The sequence below is a fragment of the Anas platyrhynchos genome, chromosome 1, assembly GCF_047663525.1.
Source record: "Anas platyrhynchos isolate ZD024472 breed Pekin duck chromosome 1, IASCAAS_PekinDuck_T2T, whole genome shotgun sequence".
Lineage (NCBI taxonomy): Eukaryota > Metazoa > Chordata > Aves > Anseriformes > Anatidae > Anas > Anas platyrhynchos.
This window is the reverse complement of record NC_092587.1, coordinates 153,116,836-153,140,151: the sequence shown is the minus strand read 5'-3', so window position 1 is coordinate 153,140,151 and position 23,316 is coordinate 153,116,836. Positions and strand designations below refer to the sequence as shown.

General features: G+C 41.2%; 1 protein-coding gene across 11 annotated transcripts in view; it reads left to right on the top strand.

Annotated features, from left to right (window-relative positions):
• MBNL2 (muscleblind like splicing regulator 2) overlaps positions 1-23,316 on the top strand; it is a 108,559-nt gene that overhangs the window by 7,563 nt on the left and 77,680 nt on the right. The window contains exon 1 of one of the 11 annotated variants that reach the window (XM_038173467.2): positions 8,719-8,980. The exons of 7 other annotated variants lie outside the window; for them this stretch is intronic. The gene's annotated coding sequence lies outside the window, so the exon portion shown is untranslated. Of the gene's footprint in view, positions 1-8,718; positions 8,981-23,316 lie in introns of those variants that run through there. 3 more of the 11 variants (XM_038173466.2, XM_072032451.1, XM_072032450.1) reach the window with 3 other exon arrangements.

The following is a 23,316-nucleotide window of genomic DNA, read 5'->3' as shown; positions in this document are numbered from 1 at the left end:
TCAACAGGCTTCTTTTTGTCTCACCTGGCCCAGATAGGAGGGTAGAAATCCTTGTGTGGTTAATACAGCCCTAACAGTCAAACCCCAAGTCATGGGCCTGCTAAGGCTGGCTTCACAGGACGAGGTGCCATTGTGATCACCGAGAGGGCAGGTAGACTGTGCTGAAACTGGCCTTAGGATCTTAAGTTCATAAGACTGTATACCGACTGCAGCAAAGGATCTACATAATCTTCATCCTGCACTTTTCCTCTGCAGTCCCCTTTGCTTAGTACTCCCTCTAAGCCAAAGGTAGCAGACAGGATACCTTCTAATCTTATTTTGCCTCTACTAATATGCATTAGTGCTAATATTTAATCGTTATTCGAGTTGGTACTAGGGGGAATAGCCAAATGAATGGCTCGGTCAATTTTTTTATTTTATTTTATATGAGAGTGGAAGAAGAGAAGAGAGTCAGAGTAAAATGCTGAAGCAGTAAAGTGCACAGTGTTAGAAAGCTGGATGCTATCCACTTACAGAGTTTTCCCTACAAATAAACTCTCCTTTCTGTTTGTGGACCTCTAGTGAATGACACAGTGTGTGCATTTTGATTTTGAGGCATTCTTTCTGCAATTTACTTCATTTTTGAGGTGGTGGGATTAAATCTGCAAGTATGCTGCTGGAGCCATACTGTCATCAGAGATTAGGCTTTTGGATGCCATTTTATCCCACACCTAGTGCTTCTGCTAGAGGACCTTGTTTCTCGCCCTTCATTACTCCTTGTTTGCTTATTTTTCCTGAGTGAAAGCAATTCTTGTTTCTTCCTCTGTATACAGCTATTTATTTCCTTGGTTTCTGTTAGCCTAATGTGACATCAGAAAAAATGAAGGTCCATGATCATGTATATTTATATAGTGTTATGTGGCAGAATAACCAGGCAAAGAACCACATATGATGTTTTAAAACATTACACAAATGAAAGCGTTCTTGGTGCTTCACAGTAACCATACAGCAAGCTGAAACAAATCAACCTTTTTTTGAGGTCAAAATTGAAATTTGGTGTAAAACCCACGACTGTTTGAACGCGTGTAATTCTGATGTTTAAAGAAAAGCTTGCCTATGTGAACACAAACTCATAGCCTTCACAAAACAGAGCTGCCTGCTAACCAAAAGACTAGTTGCTTGCCAGCAGTTCGCTTGGCATAGCTTTCTCCTACCTGTCATCCGTACTTCACAGAAAGAAATAAAACCCTGTACTTACATACTCCAGGCCTATCTTCCTTGCCAAAGTAATGCTTTGTTAATTACATGGAGTCCTCTACTCTTACGTGTGCGGGTCATTAATTGCTGTAAAAGGGTGAGGGATTCAATCCTGCTCTTACTGATTTTATAAAACAAAAATTATTCAATTGCTGCTCATTTTCTCTGAAGTCTCCCAGAGCTTATTTTCTCTGCTTACAGTGGAGATTGCTTGCTGATTTTGCTGCATGCCCCTGAGCATCTACCCTACGGGCTCATGCTGTTAAGTGGCAGCTTGTAGGGAAATGGCAGCTAGCGTCACCTGCTAAATAGCAATGGGATATTTTGCACCTACGTCTCAGCAGGGTGCAAAAACAATAGAATAATTTTAACCAATTAGAGTGAGTTGAATTATTTTTGTGCTAATTGAAGATGGGGATAATCAAAATGCAGCTTAGTTTCGGTGGCATCTTTTTCCCCTTGGGTTTATAATGGAGTAATAAAATAGAGCTCTTGGATTTAAGGGATAATTAAAGAGTCCTCATTACATCACCGGTCAGAAAATTTATCATTTGCAGCCACTGCTTGAATTATATGCAGGATCTGGGTTATGTTAGAGGCTGATAACTGAAGCTTCATAGAAGATTAAAAAATATTTGGTTTACCTGCAGAAAATGTAATCATAATATTTTTTTTTCAGGCAATTATATGAAATATTATTTGTGTTAATTAGGAACTTTTTAGAGGACAAGTCTCGTTCCTGTTTTAACAGCCTGGTAGGTTGGCTGTTACAGGAAGCCAGCAAATTCTAGCTTCTCAGGGTAAGAGGCAGAAGTTTAGTACGTGTGTCCTCCACCTATGCTCCCTGAAGCACAAGGGGTTTTTCCTATGCCCATGTGACTTTGGGATGAGGTTAGTAGGTTCTCTGACAAGGTGATTTATCAACTGGTTTCCTCCTGTTGTAGGTTTGAACGGGAGCTACTCCAAATCTGAGGCCAGAACAATAGCTGTGGAGGAAATTAGTCATGGAAGGATCTGAGGAGGAAGAGGCATGTTTTTATCAGCAATGGAAGAACTTCCCAATACCCAGTGGTCCCAGTAAAGATAATTTAGGTAGTACTGAACAGCAGCGGTTTACACCTTTGCATTGGTTCCAGCTGGATACCAAAGACTTACAGGAACAATGTTATCTTTCTTCTTAACTAGATAATTTGCTAAAAGAGTTGGAAGGTTGTGTTCTGATGTGTATTGAGGATACTGCGTACGTTTTTGGATGGGTTTAGATAGCTAAATATATGGCATCTAAAATGACACGGGACAATTTTGTATCTGAGATACCTGCATAGGGCTGGCAGATACAACCCAGGCCACACCAATGGCTCAATCTTTCAGCAGTTGCCACTGCAACGGAAACTCCCTAGGAAGTCTAAGAAGGCACTAGATATCAGAGTTTGGGTGGCTACAATGTTGATGTTGCTGTTTTAATGCTTCTGTGATTTGGTGTTTTGGATAACTGCAAACAGCTTTTTTAGCTGTCATGAATGTTTCTGATGAAACTTTTGTGTAATTCTGCATTCTAAGAGCTAGTTAATGAAGGTCATTAGACAGTTTATTTTACCTGATTTATTATTTTGCCAGTGTGTATTTCCTAGCTTATACAGACAAAGCCAGCAAGAAATCAGCTATTTAACCGATCTTCCCTCCCCTGGAATCCTCCCCTGAAAACCAAATAGAAAATCAGAAAGAAGAACCTAGTCCGACTCCTCTTAGGTTAATTTGGTGTCAGTCCGTTGTTCAGAGGAACAAAGCATGAGGGTGTTCAAGGACTGAAGTTCAGTCAGGGAAAAAAAAAACATCCTGGAACATATTCAGCATAGCTTAGAGAACAAGCTTATGTAGCTTATATAGCAACATAACTGGAACATGCTTATAGCAAGCTGAGGATTTACACCAAAGCTGTAACTGTGCATTGTGAAAATATACATGTACGTTGTCTTAAGCTATATGCTTATGTCTTTAGTTACTTTAAGTTAAACTGAAAATAAAAAGTACTATCCAGCAATGTAACTAAAGAGACTAAATTTGTAAGTTCCTAATAAAGATTCTTCTATAGTAAGATCTCATCTTTTATGTGTTTAACAACGGACTTAATAGAAGGGTGGCCATCTCAGGTAATCAATAGAAAGACATTTTTTAGGATATGGAAGAATCTCTTAGAATACCTACTTTGGGATAAGATGAATCACAGCCTACAAATGCCTATTTCTCTCCAGTGACTATAAGGAGAGAGGGGGAGTAGGGTGACTCATGGAGATGTGGTTGTTTATATTTGGCCACATATATTTCAAGCTAAGCACATAAGGCTACATCCAGAGGCAGCTCGGTTCTGTGGTGCACCCAGGATACGTGTCTCAAATGTTCAGCTACAAAACCTGGTTGGAGTGTGCTGCAGCTTCTTCTGGCTGGCGTGTTCGTTACCCGTCCCAACTGCGACCACCGTGAGAAGGAAGGGTGCATGCATACTCAGTTTGCTTCCTGATGGGGATGTGTTGTCATCCCAAAATAAAGTCAGGATGCAGGTAGGGTGCGAGCCTGAACCCATGCATTTGGATCTCATGATTTAGACATGGCTTAAATTCCCTGTGCAACCAGCGGGTGGAGAGAGGAGATTTAGAAGGCCTCCAGAAGCCACCTCAGGTTTGGTAAGGTGAATCCTAACTTCTGGCTTTGAATAAGTGCTTGCTTCTGTCTTTTTGTTTCATATTTCTCTCAGCATAGATGGTGAAACTAGAACAGTCTGTTTTCTTGTCTGTGTATGATCAATTTCAAGGTTTTCTAGGTTAGGAGGAAGTTGGGATGTCTAGGTACTAGAAAGTTAAAGCATTTGAAATCCTGGACTTACAGTTCTTATAAGCATATTTAAAAAGAAACAAATTGGATCTAGCAACAACCATTCAGAACATCATGCCTAATTCTGGTCAGTAACTTGAATTTTGGCAGTGCTGGAGATCTTATTTTTGTAACTTAAGACGATTTCTACCATCGCTTCAGCCCCATTATCTCAGAAATAGTGAGATATTTTGCAAAGGCTGGCATCAGTAGCACTGTGCATGAATAGGTCTAGGAGTCTGGATTTAAACTCTTGGCAGCTGCCTTGAATGTTCTTTCTGCTGTCATTCAGACCATAGCTACTGAGGCTGAATTTTGCCGGTAGTAGCAGCTGTGGGAAGTTACTAGGGGAAGAGTCTATCACTGACACGAGGAATAGTTCTGAAGTTCTTTTCCCCATTGCTGAACTTACTGAAATGTCACTGTTGCCATAGGTCATTTATGCAGGGCTGAAAATCATCTTTCTGCTGTACTCAATATCAAGTAAGTTGCTTGGCACTTTAAATGCTGTTGATATCTATAGTCCATACTTGTATAGCTCTGTTTAAATCAAGTTTTGTTGTTTCAGGGATTAGATCTAATAGCTATCATTCAAGAGTAAAGAAGACAAAAAGAAAAATATACATTTTGCTCATTCCAGTTTACTGCTACTTTATTACTTCCCAAATCATCCAATTTTCTCCAAAAGTTATATCTACAACCTTCAGAAAATTGTGTGCAAGAATCACCTTCAGCAGTGTTTTTACCTTGAATCATTAATTACAGGAAGCTCTCAAACAGAGCAGATGGCATTTCTGTGTTCAGAATGTACCTTTATTTGTTTTTCTTCTCTCAGTTTGACATCTGAGTTTCTCTGCGTCTGTAAGATTTTGTCATACTGCAATTAAATATATAATAGAATGCATAAGTAGGCCTGAAAAATGAAATCCTGTCCTTTTACGTTAGTTACAAAAAAAAAAAAAAAAGATGCATGATTGGATGGGCACATCTCAACTTCAGATCAGTCACTCTGGAACTCCTTGCTCAATGTACAGAACAGGTATTTTTAAATATATTTTTTTCCTTCAGTCTGTGAACTCATGCCTTACTTGCTGCATACTACTCAAACACTTTTTCTTTATTTTTTCAGAAAGATTATGTATTTTCTCTTGAGCTTTCTGATGGGGCTTAGCTGAGGGGCTGACACATCTGACCATTTATTTGCAGCACACCTTAGTGATTTGAGAGGATTCTGATAATTTGACAAGGGAGGAACTAAAATGTAATCATACATACGAGGAACTGGGTGAGAACATAGCTGCTAGTTTTGCTTACATAATTTAAGAGGATCGTCATAGATTGGTTTGGGTTGGAAAGGATCTTAAAGACCATCTAGTCCCAACCCCCCTGCCATGGGCAGGGACATCTCCCACCAGCCCAGGCTGCCCAAAGCCCCATCCAGCCTGGCCTTGAGCACCTCCAGGGGTGGGGCACCCACGGCTTCTCTGGGCAGCCTGTGCCAGGGCGTCACCACCCACACGGTGAATAATTTCTTCTGAAATCTAATCTAAATCTACCCTCTTTCAGTTTAAAGCCGTTGCCCCTTGACCCATCACCAGACTTCCTGACGAAGAGTCCCTCCCCAGCTTTCCTGCAGGCCCCCTTTAGGTACCCAAGGCCACTATGAGGTCTCCCCAGAGCCTTCTCTTCTCCAGGCTGAACAACCCCAGCTCCCTCAGCCTGTCTCTTGCTCAGAGCTGTTGCTCAGTGTGGGCCTGGTTTGTTCCTGCAATGCACCTGGAAGCTGTGGCACAGTCAACGTGTGCTGTGGAGCACTGCCACCAAAATAAAGCTGTGGAGGCAGTGGTGAATCCCAGTGCTTCTGGGCTTTGTGTGCATAACTTGTCTGGATTTAGTTATTTTTTAAAAATTTTTTTGAAGTAACTTGGAAATTTCCTTCTCAGAAGCAAACTAACGAACACTCTTGATGTGTGTTGCCATGTTGGTTCACTGAGAAAGGGGGACCGTGGCTGTGTCCTGCTGCACAGGAGAGGTCAGGGGACAGGGTGCTGGCACCAAGCTGAGGGACACGGCTGGCCTGCCTTTCCACAGCACAGGGCTAGCCCCTCTATGGGCAGAATGCTGATGTCTGCGCTGCACATCCTCATCCTTGGACCCTGTGCGGTGCTGTGGGGCCATCGAGTTTCATCAGTCCTTTGTCCTTCCCTTGGTAACATCTCTCAGCTCCTGGCCATGCCGGACCCGGTGGATCCCTGTGCTGGCTGCTCTCTCCAGCTCCTCATCCAGCTGAGACGCTCTCTGCTTCCTTGTTTTAACCTTTTGCTCAACCAGACCCAGGATTCCCAGATTCTGGCTCTTGCTTCTCTTCCTCCCCTTCCTCTAATTGCGACCTCTCCTCTCCTGCCCAGCTTCGTGCCATGTTTTGGTCCCCTTGACCTTTTCTCACACCCTGCTGTGGTGCTGTATGAAGAGTCTGTCTCCTGCACATCCGTGGGGCATCAGCCGAAGGGTCACGAAAGCAACAGGCGAGGTTGTCTTCCTGCTGTCACTTCCAATGTCTGGTCTTTGGCAGATGGGAGCAGCAGTTACAGGGGAAATCCTGCTAATCTCCTGTAACTTGAGCCCATTACATGCTCAGTCGCACTGTGGGGTTGGTGCCTTTCCAGCCACATTCGGAGGAGGTGGTGGATGCTTGCTGCAGAACATTTTCCGTGATTTACGTTGCAGGGCTCAAAAAGAAAAATAAGGAGGTGTATCAGCTGGGTTCTGGTAGGTGCTAGAGCTTTGTCTGACACAAAGATGTTTTCATAAGCATAGCAAAAGGCATAGCCTTTAAAAATTAAAGTAAATAAATAATAAACTGAGGGATCAGCGCTGTGCCAAATTTCAAGCCTGCCCTGTCAAGGGCGAGCGGGGGGAGCAGAGTTCCCCAGTTGAGTCGGTTGTGAGAACGGCAGAGCAATGTGTTTTTGTCTAGCCTGTCTCAGAAATGGGCAAACTGCGTTTTGGCAGACAAATAAATAAATCCTGCAGCAGATGTCCAGCATGGAAAATTTTAACACGGGCAGTTTGAGTTTGACAGAATCAGAGGAATGTGGAAAATACCAACGAGATGCGCCGGGCCACCTCGATAATAGATGGAGCAGGCCAGCCGTGTGACCCGTCTCTGGGGTTCTCCTCAGACTCTTCAGTACCAGTTATTTAGTTTTTTGTTGTTGTTGTTGTTGTTAAAAGCAGAGAATGGAGGGGGTGATTCAGCAGAGAGGGAGGGCTGCCTTGTAGGAGCCAGCAGAAACTTGAACTTGAAGGAGGGGGAGCTGCGAAGGGACGGAGGAGAGGAGTGCGTCATGGTCAGATGGTGGGGACACCGGTGGCGGCAGGCCAGAGGGCTGGTGGTGCCAAGGAGGGGGGGGAGACCTTAATAAATCAGATGGGAGATGATGAAGCCCGAAAGAGAGTGTTTGCTTGCAGGATGGCAGGGCGATGGGTTTTGGAAAGCGTCATTTCTAATATGCAAAACAGGCGATAGGAAACAATGGGGCCTTGGGACGGAACTGCCGATTGAATGAGGGCTTTGTTTTCCTCTTGTCTATTCACATTTTTTAAGTTTCAGTGGAATTTAAATAGATTTTACACATTTTTATGTAATGGATTGAATTGCATAAACTGCTGTCTAAAGTAGTATTGCGCTGCAATCTTTATCCCCTTCTGGATAAAGATTGACTTTCTGGTTAAGCTCATTTTTGTATTTTTTCTTAATTGCAACTCTTGTTCGATAATCCTTTGCTGCCTTGCTCTCTTACTTAAAACTCCAGCAAAAATTGTGAGCAAATTGACCGACACCAGACCTTGTGTAACGAGTGTATCGATCTGCCCATGGTTTGGCTTGAAAATGGCAACTGGTTTCGTAGTCCTTACGCCTGAACCTCGATGCTAACGAAGATCAGTTGTGAGCATGTACCACAGTTTGGGGGCTGCTTACGTGTTTTTTCTGCCAAGGGTATTAAAACGTCATCAGATGGATCATGTCTTTGTCGAGGAGCATCCCGTACCTGTGGTGCATGACAATTGGTCTCAAATGTTATGAAAGTGATGGTGTATGTGTGGCTGTTAAATGCAAACACTGCACAGTAGGGTTGTGCAGTATTAAAATGAGAACATCAAGGTCTGACTCGGAGTGCGCGTTGGCTGCACGTTAAAATAAGGGGTGGATTATTTGCCTTGAGATGCACGGCAAACCTTTACAAATAAAACAGCATCGCTGCAGTTCTACGATTTCACCAGTGCTGTTTGTGCACGCGTTTATGCCCAGCAAAAGCTCCTAAAACCCTTCTGCAAAAACATCGCCGAGCTGTCGTGGCGATGGAGGGGAAGGGAGTTGTTTGCGTTTGCCGCATGTGGGATTTCATGGAGGGGGGATCGCTTTGCCTCCTCGCCAGCAAAACTCCTTTCCTGGGCGAGGGAAATTCCCGGTTCATCAGTATGGACGCATTGTTTTTACACGTTGGAAGCGCTGTGTTGCTGTGTCAATCACCCCGATACAGTCGGTGCGAGAGCGGCAGGGCTGACGATGCGGGGTGTGATTGGCTGCCATATGCTGGGAGGGCTCTGGGAGAAGGAAGGGCTGCAGTCCTTCAGCAACAGAGTTTAGGCTGTGTCTTTGCTTCATCATCTGAGGGAAAAATCCCCCGATAAGGCACAGGGCTTCCCGAGCACCCAAAAAAAAAAAAAAAAAAAAAAAAAGGAGGGGGACTGCTGATTGTTTTGGGTGACAATTATTCATCACAATGATGGAACGGGAAAGGTGCGGCTGTTTGTTGATAGCAGAGGTTTCTGTTCCCGCTGGAAATGTGCCGAATAGACAGAGCTGAACAAGGTAGGAGGATCATTGTCTTTTATTGAATGTTTTAAGAGTTTGCTGCAGTGTGCTGCATACCGTATGTGTTGCCTGGGGGAGTCGGGGAAACAAGATTTCTCCGGTGATTACCTGCTGTCGGGGCGCAGTATGCGGATTTTATGCTAACTTGTTTTTCTAGGGGAGTTCAGTCACAACATAAGCAGCTCTTTTCAGAAATAGACCGTGAGTATATGCACATTAAAAATAACGCGAGCAAAAATAAAGAAATAGGTCAGTGTGTTTCAGAAGTACGGCACCCTAATTGGATTTTTAGCTGGGCTGCCGCCTGGCAGTGCTTCCTAGCTCTAATAAAGAGAATGAGTCAACCTGGAAATCTGTGAAGTTTCTAGCAGATATGTCTGAAGATTTACGTGAATTAGAATGGCTCTTATAAATAATTCCCTATCGGAGGCTTTAACTAAAGCCAGGACGGTCTGCCTGGGGCTTGAAGGAGCTGCACAGTGAGATTACAGTATTTTACTCCATTACAAAAGTCTGTGCATTTTAGACTGCGCAGTGATTCCTTGTGTTCCCGAAGGCAAGCTGTTAGAGTTTTTCGTATTGTAGTTCAGTTGAGCATTTCCCCTGCCATTTCCAGGTCTTTGTCTCGGCAACAAAACAGGACCTTTACGTGAAAACAAGGATAACGAGGTTAATAATACGTACTGCAATTATCTGATCCTTCTGCATTTTTAATGAGAGAACACACAGCTAGCAGAATAATTTAATGAGCAGGCTGGCTTTTGCAGCAATGATTTCACTGCTGAGACGCATCAACTTTCTTGCCGAGGAGGAGCCTCGGGAAGCAATGGAGAAGATTTATGTTAAGTGCTCTGGAGAGAAGGAAAAGGATTATTTAGACAGAAGTCTGTAAAATTTTGGAGGGATAGAATTATTATTCATTATTATTACTTGTTAGGTGTTGGAAGCAAACTTTGCCATTGTATTGCTGGAAGGGTCTGAGGACATTGCCTCATCCTGTGACGTGCTAAAGCCTCTTCAACTTTCTCAGGCTGCCATATGCGCTGATGGTGCTCAGTACCAGTCAGGATCCCACCCAATTAGCTACCCAAATTACCATGCTGTCTTCAGCTGCATTGATAGCAATATCATCATAATACATAACAAAGTTTAAAAAATAAAATAAAAACTTCTTTATGAAGATTAACAGTTGGTGAAGCAATAATACCCTTGAACACTACGTATAAATATTTGTATTCAGATAAGATGTGGGTGGAAAAAAATCAAGTGTGTGAGCTAAGGAGGACTGAAGATCAATGTCTCCAAGAAGGAATAAGGTAAACGAACCTTTTACTGACTAGAAGACTTTAAATGGTGTTAAAGAAAAAAGAAACCTTTCAATTTAAGCCAATTTAAAAGGGTTTCATTAAATAGGTCCTGCTAGACCAAGCGTCCCCCTTGTCCCACCCCATTCATCCCTCACCTTTTCAAGGAGAGGTACAGGACGTGGGCTCAAAACTTCTGATGTCATCACCCAGCTCCTCACAGCTGACTTTTTTCTGCGGAGGTTGATTCAAATTCCTCGTTACCTGGCTAAATGCTCGCTGAAGACCTGGAGCTGGGATGCTGACACATCTTCAGTTTATGAATCAGTAATTTACAAACACCGAGCTCTTCGAAGTTATAGCAACCTCATGTGTCTTCTGAGGATTTCAAGCTGCTAACAAGAGAAACATATGTCAGGATGTAGAACATTATTATTAATGGAGTATGAGTATGTACATCTTGCTGTTGCTGTTGATGTTCAAATGTAGTGTTTGTGTGCAAAGTATGCTAAGCATGTGCAGCAAAGATTGATAATTAGAAGTCAATCTTATTCCTGTTATGAAGTGTGAGGTTTTTTTTACTTTTGCAAATAAAACTATTTTCATGCACAGCTTTTACACAGAAAAATTTTCAGCCTCGTTTTTCAAGACTGCCTTTTTCAGATGATTTAAGTGGCTGGTTGGTTGTTTTTTTTATCTTTGAGATGGCACTATAGAGAATTATCATTCTTATGTCTAACTGCCCAAGTGAAAACTGGCATTCATCACTCGATCAAATAGCTTGTAACAGCAGAACAGCAGACCAGGTGGAATACACAATCAGTCAACAAAGGGATTTAAAGAAAAATCTTGCCTGCTCAAGGTACGCTTTTTTTATGGTGGGTTTTCATCTTGGAGGGCAGAGATAGTAACAAATACTCTGAATTATCTTTTTATGTAACTAGTTGGTAATAAAATTATTTTGGGCCAGATTCTGGTACCTCTTTTCATTTAATAATATCTTTCCTGCTTAATTTCTCTGTGGACTCTATCACAGCTATTTGTACAGTAATATCTTACTGTGTTCAGTCTGTTTTTGTTTTTTTTGTTTTTTTTGTTTTTTTTCAGGGAATAAATTACTCCGTATTGAATTAGTTTCTTCGTTTTCCTAAGGTAGTATTTACTAGTGAGTTACTAGTCCTGAAGTATAGTGTTGCGACTACAGATTGTTTATAAAAGGAGATCAAGTTCTTCATTTGTAAGCATGTATTTTACAAAACTCTGAAATAACTATATGCTAAAAATATATATATTTTTTTCTGAGTAAGAGAAGTAGCTACTAATATTATATAGGATTTCAGGCACTCAGGTCTGGTAAGTCATCTCAGCTGTGGATGAATGTTCTTCTCTGTTGCTCGCAAGTATGTCAGGAATAAGCTGCACTGTGTTTATTTGTAAAAAGATCTGTAAAATGTTCACTTTTTATAGTATTGAGAGATGAGAAAAAGACTTAGTGTTCAAATGAAATTCCTCATTAGTAATTCCACATATGGTTTGATTTCTTAAATCGTTAGTGAGACACATTGCTAAGGTTTAAATTTCAAATAACAGCTATTAATGATATCTTGCTTTCCAGAGTTACTGGAAATTTCTTTGACTTTAAGGACTTTTATCTTTCAGAGAAGAAATGCTTTTTTTTTTTTTTTTAAAGCTCAATGACTTTCTACTTTCTTTGTGGGTAAAAACACATAGCTCTTTACAAAAGAGAATATAATCTCTTGCTTTAGAATTTATCAGTATGTTTGCTTTTAAAAACCATTTTCCAGCCTTTGGTTGTGAAGCTAATTTGATATGTTGTGTTTAGCATAATGCGTTATGGTTAACTAGTGTGAACTAGTGCTATGTAACTTGTCTGTAAAGGCTGAAATTATAGCCTGAGGAAATTAAAACTCATTTTAAGAGGGTGTCAGTGGTGAAAACTGGTTCAAATAATGGTAGTATTATCTGTTTGACTAATTAAACTAATCTTCTTACAGAAGATTCTTATATTCTTATAGATTATGCAGTGACAGTTGTTGGTTATTGATGTGTGGAGCCCAAAATCTTTTAAAAACAAACTTTTCAGCTCTGTTTGGGGCAGAATATGCTTGAGGAGAAAGAAATGACGCATCATCTTCCTAGAATTTGCCAATGTCTTAATCTCCCCATGTATGTGTATGTATCTATATCTATTATAAGGTATATAAAATTTTTAGTTCAGTATTTTGGGCACGCTAAAAAAGGAAAGTTTGAGACTGTGAAAATTCAAGGGTGTACCCACCAGGAGATTAAATGTGAAAATCATTGTAACCAGTGCAAAGAAATACAAAGTAGGCAGAAGTACGCAGAGGGCTTCTTGTTCTAGTGTTCGTTTCTAACACTGTTGAGAGATGCCAGTGTTCAGCTGGCTGCTGTTACGGAACACCTGTAGGATTCCTGGAGGTGTAAGTCTGGCAAAGGGTCTGGTGGGCTTGTGATATCATCAACCTGACAATTTAGAGCTCAGCTGTACTTCTGGTAAATGAAGGAGACACACACGCTTTTTTTTTTTTTTTCCTTTCCTCCTATTTTTATATGTAGATGTATGCAAACAAACGTGTAATACACATAAAATTATCATCTTCCATTGTTGTGATTTTTTGAAACACAAAGAAATACATAATGAGACAGGAGGGTTTTACTGGTGCGGTTCTTGGATGAAGAAATCAATCAAGTAGGAACAGATGGCTTATATCAGAGTCTATTACTCTTTTATCTACGTTAGATCAATAATTTTTAGACATTTCTGAGTGGATGATGCATGCCATTTGAAGAATGTCTGGGTAGTGCACATTTTTGAACTTGTAAGCAGAGACATGAGCGGTAGCAAGGTTCATATGGTGGTAAAATCTTTCCTCCTGCAGAGAGTACAGCGCTTTGAACAATAGGGAGAATTAGAGAATACAGGTAAGGAAAAATACGGACATGTTTTCCCTCTAGAGTTTTATGTAAGGAAGCTTGGACTTTGAAGTGCCTATTATTTTTTTTCCTCTTTCTGAGGATTCTGAGGGCAAATTTTCAATACTTTTTGGGTGTGATCACTTTTAAGAGATAGGCCTAGGAAATATTCTTTTCACCTCCATCTAAGATTCTCTCCTAGCCAGGCTGAATTATTTTTTTTCTTCAGAAACAGAGGATTTTTATCCTTTTTCAATCTTCAGGTGTGTATACCAAAAGGCTTGAAATCTCACCCCCCCACACCCACTTCCTGAATCTGTAGTGATTTTTTTATTTTACAGCAAGTACTTTATAAGCATTTATTTTTGGGTAGTGTCTGGAACTTAGTCTAAAACTAACCTTAAATTGAAAAGTGGCAAGATAAGATTTCCACTTACTTTCAAGAGCTTGGAATATGATTTTCAATAAATGAATTGAAGTGTGTTGGTTTTCTGCTTTTAACGCATTCAGCTGGCAGCAATCAGTCGGAGACTCTGCTTGACATTGAGGTGGGGAAAGTGACTGCCCTGTAGAATATCAAAGCCTAGTTTTAGTCCATTTTTTGTTTCCTTATTCATTTTCCCTTTTTAGGTGTTTTTTTTTGGTGCCGTTATCATACATAAATATTTCACTCCTACAACTGCTCTGGTTTGTAAACAGACACCTATGGCTATCCTTCCTTTCCCACATCGGTAGCTGGCACATGTGTATGTGGGTGCCCAGTTAATGATTCAGGACTTCAGCAGAGCCTTGCGTTTTATTTATTTAAAAGGTTGCCATTACAATTATGGGATTTCCCCGGCAGCTGCATTCACTGGTAGCACGTTTTCCCTGCCTCTTATTGCTCTGCAAAGAGCAATATTGATTTTCCTACCTCACCTTCCTCCACCCACAGCCCAAAAGGAGGGGCTGGGGCTCCAAGGCAGGAGGTCCCCGAGCTGGTGAAGGTGGGCTGCTGGCCAGACACCATCGCAAAATAGGGACGAAGAAATGCTCTCTGCGGCCCGAGGAGCGAGGCAGGGAGCTGCAAGGCGAACAGGAGCTTGGCAGTGACGGTGGTATTGAGCAGACCTTTCTCTGTCGCGAGGTTTCTGTGCCAGAGGACACTTGTGTGTGGGCCGCTTGTGCTACCGCTTGCAGTGCTGCAGTCCTTATTGAGATGCTAAACATGCGCCGGCAGCACGGTGCGCCACTGTCCTGGAGCGGTAGAACATGCATTTAAAAACTTTTTTTTTTTTTTTTTTTTTGCTTCACGGGCATTTTTTCAGGTCCCTTGTGTATTTCAGTTCCCCTCTGCTAATCCTGGGGCATGCTTCCAGTCTGGATTGCTTTATTTCTATAATTTTGAAGGATAGGGAAATGCCAAAAAAAAAGATTTTCTTTGCCACAGCGAGCAAGGCATGAAAGCCTTTGAAAGTAGCTACACTGAAGTGTTTAGAAAGGCAGCATTTTTTCTTTTTACCTTGTTGTGTTTTTTGTTTTTTTTTTTTTTTTAAAGACCTCATTTAATGCTCAGGACTTTGTGCGGTGAGGCCACTTTCAAAGGCTTTGCAATCCACAGCCGCAGCTCTTTGAAGTGGAAACGCCAGCAGGGGACACACCAGCAGCTTAATCCTCAGTATAAAACGTCCGAAGTGGTAAAAAGCCCCAGCATCCATCTCATGGGGGGAAGCTTCAGAGTGATACCTGGAATTAAATCCATCTCACAGACCTGGACTTCACCCATGCAGCTGGAAGTGGTTGGACTCTTGTAGACCATGAGGCGTTTGAGGCATCCAGCCCCCATTCTCTCTCTCCCGTTGTTTTTCCACTCTCTCTCTGTCCTCCCTTCTCTCCCCAGTCTCTTGAGGAGCAGGGCCCAACAGCTGAAGGGTGAAGGAGCGTGGCCTGAGAACAAATGTCCACTTCTGCCCGTTTTTTACCTTCCCAAGCTGCTAGATGCTTCCTGTGCAGAGTAGAGCACGTGGCCCACACTGCCATTCTCCGTGGGGATTTTTCTGCGAAGGATGATATGTAGCTTAGTGGTACCTCCAGAAGGTAAAGCCGTGCCTTTACGCTCCAAATCATTCTTTGGAGGTACCCACCTCTCCTTTGGCACCGAGGGTGACTAAGGATATTGTGTTTTTCAGTGAGCGGTGCCACATTTATGTGCCTGAAGATAGGTGGCACAAGTCCACGGTCTCTGAAAACTGTGTTTGAAATAAGAGATGAGAGTGTTGACTTTCTCATGGGAGGGCTCAAGGATCAGCGTGTCCCCACGGGTCTGTTGCCAGCCCTAGTTGCAGAACTAGGCTGCTTGTAAGGAGTTGCAGTCCCAAAGCAGAGAAGGCAAGGGGTGAGCTGAGGACAGGAATGTGTACCTTGACAGGCATGTGACTTCAGCTTTTAGTCACTGGGGGTTAGAGACTTTCTGAGGAGAAGTTTCCATCTGAGCCATTGTATTTAGTAGCCTCTTCATAATGCTGACGGTGCTATTGCTCTTGTCCCTCTCTTTCCCATCTCAGTTGTGGGCTCCCTCATCTCAGAGGGGTGACAATATCTTTCCTCTGTAGTAGTGTCTTGCTTGAACTTGATGTTATGTATGTGTTATTTATTACTTTTATTGTTGTTTTTCCCCTCATCCACATTATTTTGTCTGCTTTTATGTTAAATTCTTACGTCATTTTGTCATCCAGTGTACTCATTATCATGAGATCCTTTCGTAACTCCTCACAGTTAGCTCCAGGAATGATTTCACAGTATATAATGTTAATGGCAAACTCTTTCGATGTTTATGGATATATTGAACAGCAGAGGAGGACAACTGTTAGTAAACTCCTTCATTGCAAAAATCGCAGCAGATAAGTAAAACTGTGCTGTTTAGCCATGTGAACTTGCTGAGTTTGGAGGCCTTTCATAGAGTTTATTGACCCAGAACTTCTGCTGACTTCAGTCTTCATGCCGTCTGCAAGTACTTTGCATTTTTAGCTACCTCTTTTAATTAAATTTTGTTTGACATCCACAACATTCATCAAAACATAACATCATCATAACATAATGTCATGAGAATTAGGTCCCACAAAAATCATCAGTTTACAAAGATGACGGATTCATTTGCTTTCATTTTGCTTAATTCCAAGCTTTTTAGGATTTGTGTTTCTTTAACTCTTACCCACAGCTGTCAGATTTGTACTTTTTATTAAAAACAGTTCTTGTAAACATGTTTGTAGGTGATAAGGCTTTATGAAATGCACTCAATGTTTTAAGGCTTCCAGTAAAATGAGTGAGAGTTAGCTGTGATGCAGTAGGGTAGCATAGTAGATCCTTGAACTTGAGGATTCCTGTGAGAGGAATCAATATAAGTTATTTTCTTAAAGATAAATGAAATTAAAGCTGCCTAAGTAGCAATGGTCTGCTTCAGTAAAGACAGGTAGTTGTATCTCAGCCCTCTTGGCCTTCGGACACCAAAAAGCTAACATACTTGTCACTGGAGGGAAAGGTAAATCTGATGGTTTTCATCTTTAGAGTAATTTATCTGGAGGTAAAAATGATTGCCTGAAAGTTGAAACTTCAGAAACAGCAGACAAGTTTCTGCTCTTCTGATTTAAAAATACTAAACATTTATATTTGTGTGCCTTTAATTGACTCCAGTGCTTCACTTATGAAATTTAGATTCTTCAGATTTTTCATAGAGACCTTTCTCATCAAGTGAGTATGTGGCAATAATAAAGCCAGAAAAGGGAAGAAAAAGGGAAAAAAAGCCTTAAATTGTGGATTTCAATCTAACATTACAAGATTGTAATAAATTAAAAACAACAACAACAAAGAAAACATGTAACTCTGAAGATATATATTAAGTGGGCTTTGTTTCTAAAAAAAATCCAACTACATGAAACTATAATACCATTATACCTTTAGTCTCTCCCTTTTCTTTCTTCTCAGAGTACAATAGTGCTTATTTTTTAGTAGTGGACGGGCAATTCTGTTCAGTTCCTGTGAAGTGGTTCCATGGTTATTGCTATTTCAGATGACGGACAGAGGGATAAACCTGGAGAAGGACATTTCAAATAGTTTTTTCAGGATTTCTAAAGTCTATGTGTTGTAATAGAGTAGCTATCTCTGTAAAATCCAAATATTGGTAATGTATACTTTGCAGCACACAAAGTTGCACAGGATTACTTGAGGGCATACTTTTGACTGAGAGGGAGCTGGTTGATTTGTGTTGTGTTTTTTTTTTTCCCCAGTCTGGTTTGATTTTATGTCCTACTTGCTATGTCCTGGAAATGATGTATGAAATGAGAAGAACTCCTATCAAGTGTCACAGGCCTGTGTGTGTATACAGGCTGGAGGTTAGAAGAGATAAAATCTCTTATTTACAAGCTAAGAAAACATTGCATAAAAATAAAGCGCATTCAAGAGAGAAATCTGTTAAGTCATTATTGCAAAGTTGTTTTCTGAGATAGAAATGTGTAAGCATAATCACAGCAGTCCATTTTTTATGTTTATAAATGGACAGCGTTTTACCTCTGAGTGATGTTTTTGGTGTTGTTTAATTGACCAAATCCTGAATATTTTTTGTGCTGTTTGTTGACCTTGTCAAATAGAAAATATTCTTCAGGGAAAGAAATCATAGAATCATAGAATCATAGAATATCCTGAGTTGGAAGGGACCCTTAAGGATCATCAAGTCCAACTCTTGACACCGCACAGGTCTACCCAAGTTCAGACCATGTGACTAAGTGCACAGTCCAATCTCTTCTTAAATTCAGTCAGGCTCGGTGCAGTGACCACTTCCCTGGGGAGCCTGTTCCAGTGTGCAACCACTCTCTCTGTGAAGAACCCCTTCCTGATGTCCAGCCTAAATTTCCCCTGCCTCAGCTTAACCCCGTTCCCGCGGGTCCTGTCACTGGTGTTAATGGAGAAAAGGTCTCCTGCCTCTCGACACCCCCTTACGAGGAAGTTGTAAAATGCTAGGAAAAAAAAAAAAAAAAAGGATACCTTTAAAAACAGTGCTGTCTATCAAAGTGATATTTATACAAGTTTAAAGGAAAATTTTTGCATTACAGTTTTAACGCAGAAATTATGCCAGGCAGTACAAAACACAGAGTGTAAAACAAAATGTTGATTTAAATAGCCATTTGTGACTAAGCTTGAAGTACAACAAATGAATTAAACCTTTGAAAAGGCCAAAACTGTTTAGACTTATTTTAAACAGTCCAAATCTTCTTCTGCAATTCAAGCAGAAATCATGCTCTTGCCAAAATCCAGTTGCTTGTACTTAGTGTCACAAGCACATCTATTCTTCGGAAATACTCAGGAACACCAAGCTGCGCTTAGCAGTCCCCAGCAGGAGAGAGAAATCTCTGCAGTTACAGGTAAGCATAGATAGTAGGCAAAGGTCTGGAAAAGTGCTCCATCAAAACATTTCTGGGAAATGTGTTCAGTGGAAATTTTCACTGAAAACATACTGCAGCTCCTTGTTTTGGTAGGATGAAAGAACTCTTATTCAACTTTCCTATCAAAACGGAATTTATGATGTGTTCCTGAGTAACTGTGTGCTTGTCCATGATAACATTTAAGTTACAATAAAGTGGTTCAGGCATATGAAAATAAAGTGCTCAGATGGAATTGTTTCAATATTGCTAAAAATACTTTTACTTTTTCCCCTGATATTTTCCCCTTTTCAGTCTAAGGAAGCATCGAGATACTGAGATTTCCTTCAGGAAAGTTTTCAACAAATCCTAGTAAGAGTAGGAAGGACTTCTTCCTATTGCTCTATTTCCATATAAAATAGCTGAGTTAAAATAGAGATGGATTTTCATTTCAATATTGATAAAAACTTGCAGTCTGATTTGAAGCAGGGTTTAGAAACTAAATAGCCTTGGACTGGCACTGTCTACCCAGTCAGTACTACTACCCGTATCCATGCCCATTTCAATTTGTAAGCCAGCAGAAATTAAAAGGAAGACTGTACATTTGAAGTTGATTTTACAACGAGCTTTGTTTCCGTTTGGAAATCTGAATGTTGTTTATCATAGAACAGTGTGGGTTGGAAGGCACCTTAAAGCCCACCCAATTCCAACCCCCCTACCATGAGCAGGGACACCTCCCACCAGACCAGGTTGCCCAAAGCCCCATCCAGCCTGGCCTTGAGCACCTCCAGGGATGGGGCACCCACAGCGTCTCTTGGCAGCCTGCGCCAGGGCCTTACCACCCTCACAGTGAGTGAAGGATTTCTTCTGAAATCTAATCTAAATCTACCCTCTTTCAGTTTAAAGCCATTCTCCCATGTCCCATCACCACACTCCCTAACAAAGAGTCCCTTCACTTCTTTTCTGTAGGCCTCCTTTAGGCACTGGAAGGCCAATATAAGGTCATCCCAGAGCCTTCTCTTCTCCAGGCTGAACAACCCTCCCTCAGCTTGTCTTTGTAGGAGAGGTGCTCCAGCCCTTTGACCCTCCTTGTGGCCCTCCTCTGGACTCGTTCTAATATGTCCATGTCCTTCTTGTGCTGGGGGCCCCAGAGCTGGATGCATCACTGAAGGCTGCAGTCTCACAAGAGCAGAGTAGAGGGGGAGAATCACCTCCCTCAACCTGCTGGCCACACCTCTGATGTGCCTCAGAAATCCAACCATATCCTGGGCTGCAAGTGCATGTTGCTGGCTTGTGTTGAGTTTCCCATCAACCAACACCCCCGAGTTCTTCTCAGGGCTGCTTTCAATTCATTCTCTGTCCACCTTGTATCTGTGCTTGGGATTGACCCAAATCAGGTGCCAGACCCTGCAGTTGGCCTTGTTGAAATTCATGAGATTCACAGAGGCCCACCTCTCGAGCCTGTCCAGGTATCTCTGGATGGCATCCCTTCCCTCCAGCATGACATACCTCATGTCTTGGTGTCATTGGCAAACATGCTGAGAGTGCACTTGATCCCACTGTCCATGTTACCGACATAGATCAGGGAGGTTGTTGTTGCCAAGAGTGGTCGTGGATGCCCCATCTCTGGAGATGTTCAAGATCAGGTTGGATGAGACCCTGGACAACCTGATCTAGAGGGTGATACCTCTGCCAATTTCACCACAGCTGACTGCCACAACTTCTCGAGTATGATGGATAGTGGCGTGGCAACTGAATCTTCCAGTTCCCTCAGGACCCTCAGATGCATCTCATCAAGTCCCATGGACTTGTGCACCTTTAGGTTCCTTAGGCAGCCTCAAACCTGATCTTCTCACACAGTGTCCCCCTTACCTGTTGTAGACAGTTAAACTATGCACGTGGCAGAAAACCTGAGTACAAATTTATCTGATGGCATTGTTATTCGCTGGTGAACTTCCTCAGCTCCCTCCTGTGTATCCTTCTTGTCCGTTGTTTTAAGTGCTTTATCTCCGTTACTTATATAAATACATATATCTATGTTTGTTTGTTTATTTTTTTCCTACAATGAAGCTGGGTTAAAAAGTAACTATCTTCAAATGCCAACAGGTGATGAGATTTTTGGACCAAGATCAAAATGACCCATTTTTATTGGGTCAGCACTTCCTAATCAGTGCTCAGGCAAAAACAAAGGTCAGTACTGCGTATCAACCCCCAAATTCATCATCCAAGAGATCAGAGGGGAAAAAATGACAGATGTTTACTATGGGAGGTGGTACCTGCAGACAGTTGATGCACGGTTCTTCCAATTGTAACTCCTTCTTTTTGGTTCAGGATTAAATAGAGGTTTTCAGGATTTCCTAGAAAACAGAAATTCACCAAAAACTTGCAAGTACTCTGAGAAAAGCTCTTTGTTTCTTTGCTAGCAGTTGCAAAACCAATTTTTGAGGAAGAGCATTCTCTCTTTGAACCCATGATACACTGACAACAGAGTAATAATTCATAAATGCAAATTTATTTAATTATAAATTATATTTATGTATTGTTAAATACAACACAGGTAGCCTCTGATTATTTTTTAATGTGGACAAATAAATGACACAAATTTTGAAAAGAAAAGGCCTTTTACTGTCATTTTCACATTGAGCAAAATTAGATATTTCCTTTATTCATCTTAGAGGACCAAAGATAATCTTTATGCTAAAAACAACAACAACAACAAAAAAACAAACAAACAAAAAAAAAAGAAAAGGAGGCTACTTTCAGAAGAGACTAATGAACTTATTTAATACTTTCTTACCCCATACTTTGGGCCCATGTGAAGAAAAAATCTTTTCTTTTTGACTAGGAGGGGTCTTTGAAAAATGGCTTTTAGTGAAACGTTTCAGCTTAGATTATTCGAAACCTTTGCTGTCTGAATGTTGTCAAACAGTCATTGTTTTAAGAAGATATAGTAGGATTGCTTTTGAAGGTACTTGATAACAGTCTGATACTCCATAGACATCAAGGTTAGGTCACTGTTCCATGTTTCTAGCTGCCATAAGATGTAAAGTATTTTGACATTCACATTTAATCCATCAATGCAGTTTGTCCCATGAAATATGTAAGAAGTAAAAATCTTGCATCTGTTCAGCCCTGTGATTTTTTTTATTATTTTTTTGGAAGTAAATAAAATTGGCTTTGTTTGTTACATGCATGCCACTAACAAAGAGAGAAAGGGGAATTGAATACTTGTGTTAAAATGGACGCTGACAAAGGATTGCCTGGGCAACCCTTTGAGAAGCAAAGACACTCTAGATGATACTTATTTTTCCTGCTGTAAGTACTTCCCTGTTGTGATGAGTTGCCTTCAAAATGTGTTTGAGATTGATGTAAAACGTTTAGGGTTGGGCAGGGCACAATCAGCGAGTCAAACTTTGGGTCTTTTGGGCATGCTCTTGGGTTTTCCTTATTCTCTCCAATTCCCCATTGGATTGCTAACATAGCATTGCTTTTAGGCGTATTTTTAGGTTATGGAGCTTGGGATGCAGAAGAAGGGATCTTGGTGTTTCTTCCTGTGCTGATGGGTTTTAAAGCACTTTTCTCAAAGCTCCACTTTGGGTGGAAGGAAAAAGGACGTCTTCTCTTCTTGTTTAACACAATCAGGGGTAGTAAAAAAGCCAGTAAAAAATACAGATTTAGTAAAATTTTTGTATGTTTTATTTTTTGTTTTTATTAGCCACCTTACCCCACAGCTACATTTGCTGTGTTCAGACATTCTGACGTGTTTCCTTCCATATCCAGTCTCCTCTCCAGAGATGAAAGTCTTCTGTCAACAATTGAAAACCAGTCAGATTCCCTCCCACTTTTCATGCACGTGATGAAAGACACTGCTAACAGAGCAGCATCCAAAAAGGGAGTGGGCAAATCCATGGAAGAAGAATTGAACAAGACCTATTAAATACAAAGGCATCAGCCTTAGGATGCTGGAGGTGGGAGTATATTCCTGGCAATTGCCACACTCTTGCCTGCCCTGTTTTCATAATCTTCAGTAGATGTCTGGTATTTGGCCATGGTTGGAGACAAGATATTGCGTTAGATGGATATTTCAACTGACCTGTAAAAGTCATCTTCATGTACTTTAGTGTTCTGTTCTCAGTTAAAATGGAAATGGAGAAAATGGCCCAGAGATGAAGGTATCTCAGGACAGTGGTGCTTCCCGGAGGTTGTGCAGGAATCTGTACATCACGATGGATTTACTGCGTAAGAGGCAGTCGTAGTTAATAGCATTAGGTAGTAGTCTTGCTACATTCTCCTCCAGAGCTTTGTTTGGATGCGCCGTACAGCTTTCCAGAGCAGGGTAATTTGCTGGAATATATTATTAATAATGCTATTGGCAGTCTTATATGTATTTTCAGCTTTCAAGTTCTAAATTTACATGGGATTATTGGTTTGTTCAGAGCTGTCCCTGTCTCTCACTGGAAAGGGAAACTGTTTGTCATGTAAATAAATACCTTCCTAAGTTCTGTCTTCTGGACTTAGTGTGAAACTGGAGTACAGAAAGTAGAGAACTCACAGAAGCCGGAGCTCTTTTAAGTTGTGCTCCTTTGTAACAGCATGTTGTTGGTCCGTTGGCAGGTAAGAACAGTCACTTGATCATGGATTCCCTCCATGCCAGTCCAGGACTATAAAAAAGAAATCAGAGTAT